The sequence below is a fragment of the Tenrec ecaudatus genome, chromosome 7 (genome assembly GCF_050624435.1).
Source record: "Tenrec ecaudatus isolate mTenEca1 chromosome 7, mTenEca1.hap1, whole genome shotgun sequence".
Classification (NCBI taxonomy): Eukaryota; Metazoa; Chordata; class Mammalia; order Afrosoricida; family Tenrecidae; genus Tenrec; species Tenrec ecaudatus.
The window spans coordinates 18,777,437-18,781,594 of record NC_134536.1 but is presented as its reverse complement, the minus strand read 5'-3'; the positions used below and the strand labels follow the sequence as shown (position 1 = coordinate 18,781,594).

Genomic DNA, 4,158 nt, shown 5'->3' with positions numbered 1-4,158 from the left:
AAAAAGGCGTATTACTAAAATCTACAATACACTCCTAGTCTGCAAAAAGAAAACAGTTAACCCCCTGAGGAAGTGGGCAAAAGACCTAAACAGACGTTTCACTAGGGAGGAGACCCAAATAAACATGAGAAAATGTTCCCGATCATTAGCCATGAGAAAATGCAAATTAAAACAGCTATGAGACACCACTAACACCCTTGAGAATAGTCCAAATCAGAGAGCAACAAATGTTGGAGGGGGTAAAAACCACAGCCGAGACAAGCTAAGGGTTTGCCTGCTGTAGGAATTTTCTGAGCCACCATCTCTGCCAGGAACAACAAGCTGCCGAGCAACCTCCTGCACTTGCAGAACCTGATCAAGTGGGACCCACCAGCCTATATCTAAGAGTTTCTACAGCAGTATAATCACCACAAATCCAATGTGGAGATTTTCAAATTACAATCAAATAAACCCAGCAAAGACTTCGCTGAGCTGGTGATGTTTATGGCACAGAAAGAACACTGCTACCCAGAACAGCTCAGTAGCTTTGCTCAGGAACGGGAAGTGCTGCTCTCCTACAATCACACTATCTTGGATCCTGATCTTCGAATGACATTTTGCAGAGCTTTGATCTTACTGAGAAACAAGCATCTCATCAATCCATCGAGTTTGCTCGAGCTCTTCTTTGAACTTCTGTGTTGCCATGAGACGCTTCTGTGAAAGACTATGTCCACTCACATTGTGACTGATATCAAGGACATGAATGAAAACACAAGAACAATAAAGTGAAGGTAGTGCTGCAACATTTCATGGACCCCGTGCTCAGAGACAGCCATGCAATGGCAGCTGAGATCTCCGTGGATCTGATGATTGAACGCTACAGAAGAAGCATCATTCCTGATGCTCAAACTGTCAATGTTATCACAACTGCATGCTTCTCTCTGGTCACCAAGCTACTGGTGGCTGCTTTGACATTCTTCCTTGGGAAAGATGGACAGAGGAAGCAGGAAAGCAAGTTGGACTCTGAGGATGAATGGCCAACAGCAAGAGACCTCCTCGTGCAGTATGCCATGGGGAAGAAAAGCTCCAAGCACAAGAAGAAACTGGAGGAGGCCAGGAAAGTGCTCAAGAAACACAACAAGAAGAAGACGAAGAAGACGAAGAAGACGAAGAAGAAGAAGAAGAAGAAGAAGAAGAAGAAGAAGAAGAAGAAGAAGAAGAAGAAGAAGAAGAAGAAGAAGAAGAAGAAGAAGAAGAGGAGGAGGAGGAGGAGGAGGAGGAGGAGGAGGAGGAGGAGGAGGAGGAGGAGGAGAAGAAGAAGAAGAAACCCGAGGTGTTTAACTTTCCAGCCATCCATCTGATCCCCAAGATTTTTCAGAAAAATGACCCAAACAACCTGAGAACTCCAAGGAGAGATTTGACATGAAGATGATGCTCATGAACCTCATCTCCAAATGGGGGGGATTCATGAGCTCATTCTCCTTCACTTCTATCCCTTTGTCCAAAGGTTTCTGCAGCCCTACCACCGAGAAGTCGCAAAGATCCTTCTATTTGCTGCACAAGCTTCTCATCACCTGGCTCCCCAGGAGCTCATTCCGTCATTGCTCATGATGGTGGCCAACAATTTTGTCACAGACAAGAACTCTGGAGAAGTTATGACTGTAGGAATCAATGCCATAAAAGAGATAGCAGCTCGATGTCCCTTATCCATGACTGAAGCACCCCTCCAAGACCTGGCTTGGTATGAAACACACAAAGATAAGAATGTGATGATACCTGCTAGGACTTTGATTCAGCTCTTCTGAACACTGCATCCAAAGAGGTTGCACGGGGGAAGCCCACGGAACCCTCCATAGAAGCAAGAAAATGGAGAATTGGCTGCTAACGATTACATTCTAGGAGCAGAAGTTCTGGAAGTTGAGAAAGAGAATGCTGGAGATGATGAAGATGGGTAGAAAGTGCCAGTCTGAGTGAGGAGGAGGGGGATGGCGGTGGCGAACGGGTCGACGTGCACCACTCTTCGGATGAAGAACAGCAAGAAGTTGCCAAGAAGCTGGGCAGCGTGCCCATGGAGGAGCGGAAAGCCCAAGCTGCAGGACTTCCAGAAGATCCGCCTGGCCCAGATGAGGAAAGAACTCAGTGCTGCTCTTGAGGAAAGCGGAAAAGAGGGAGTTTATAGAAATAGACGGCGACGGGGAGCCCAGGGGTGAGTTACTTTCCCTTCAAGACATCGAACACCTTCCTAAAAAGCCAAAGTCTGACAAGGAGACGAGACTGACAACCGCAATGGCTGGAAAAACAGACGGAAAAGAATGTGTGAGGAAGAAAACCAAAGTGAACTCATTTTCAAGTTCCACAAATAAAGAGAAGAAGAAACAGAAGTACTTTATGATGTGGCGGTATAGCCAGGATGTCTGGACGAAGAATAAGCGCTCCTTCAGAGAAAAGCAGCTGGTGCTACGAGACACACTTTTAAAAAAGAAAAAGCCAGTGAAGTAACCTCCCAGGCAGCTTCCTATTTCAAGGCCCTTGCTACATAAGCCACTACTCTAAAGTCTAAACATTAACCAATCAAGAATGATCGTTTATGTTAAAAAGTCCAAAGCACTGTGTTTTGTAAACGACAGTAAACATTGAATAAAAAATACGTTGGAGGGGATGTGGTGATATAGGAATGCTCCCCCACTGTCGGGGGTCTTATAGATAAGCACAGCCACTGTGAAAAGCCATCTGGTGATATTTAAAGCAAATGGAAATTGAGTTACCTTATGACCCAGCAATCCCTCTGCTAGGCATATACCCAGCAGCAGTAAGAAATAGACCACAACCAGTTGTCTACACTCCAGTGTTTATTGCAGCGCAAGTCCCAATTGCAAAGACTTGGAAACAACCTAAATGTCCATTGATAGAGAAGTGGAATAGAAAATTCTGGCGCATACACACAATGGAGTAATACGCATCACTAAAAAGCACTGATGGTGGCATGAAGTGTGTCGTCTCTTGGGAAGAACTGGAGGAAACTATGCTAAGCAAAGTCAGGCAATCACAAAAGGCCAAGTACAACATGAGTCCACTGAGGTAAGCATAATCAGAAGAGTAGGTACGCAAGATAAGCCACTATCTCACACTCTATGGGTTGAGGTACAAGCAGTCAGGTGGGGAACAGGCCAAACCCAAGGATGTACATGTCACTCCAACACAAGAAAGGGAAATGAGGGGAGGGAAAGAGAAGGTAAGGAGGGAGGGAGGGAGAGGGGGATGATGGCAATGGGGAGCAGTATGCTAACCCCGCCAGGGGGAGGGTATTGGTTATGTCTCCACAGAAATGGGAATGTGCATGCAGATTCCAACACAGCACGACAAACCTTGAGGGCAATGTAACCACATGGGGCAACTCATGAAGAGAGTGGGCTATAGCACAGGCCCCAATCAGAGTCAAACTGAGGCTCTCACTAGAAGAATGTGTTACAGAGGACAGCATTAAACCTACAGGTGGGGGGGAGGTGCCAGACTGCCACACCCACATGGAAGCAAACCAAGAATAAAAAAGAGAGTGTGAGACTAGCCCTCATATTGGCATGCCATGCCCTGAGGACAACGTCCCAGTTCAGTGCCGCTAAGGCACAGAGAGGTCTGCAGGGCCAACAACAGCTTGAGACATGATGTCCCCTCGCTGGAATATACTGTGATAGAGGACAATACTGGGGACACATGGTGGGGGGGGGGTGATTCAGTCTGAACCCCCCACAGGGGGCGACCAAGAAGGGAACATAACAGATCAGCAACGGAAGCAAAACAAATCCAAAGGCCCCGAGGAGCCCCCAAAATAGACTCCCAGCCTGCTAGGAGGGACAATTACCAGAACCCCCAAGACTGCTGGGGAGACAGTTATAAAGGTCAGAGGACAGACCTGGAACTATGTGTGTTTTCTCGGGTTTTTTTAGCTAAGTATTTCTTTTTATTAGTATTCCCCCCCTTTTTATTCAATCTTTTGTTTTCTTTTCGTTTTGTCTCTGTTGTTGTTGATTTGCCTACCTATACAAGAAAGGCATGAGAAGCAAGCCTGAGAAGAAAGCAACAACCAGACACTTAAGGAGGGACTTGAGGGGAGCAGGTACATGGGGGGAGGAATGGAGTAGTGAGAAAACAATGCTACAAACAGGGGAACCATTAGGGAAT

At 46.4% G+C, this 4,158-nt stretch overlaps 1 pseudogene; it reads left to right on the top strand.

The window, feature by feature from the left end:
- Positions 1-318: 318 nt before the first annotated feature.
- Positions 319-2,478, top strand: LOC142452651 (protein SDA1 homolog; annotated as a pseudogene).
- The last annotated feature ends 1,680 nt before the right edge of the window (positions 2,479-4,158 follow it).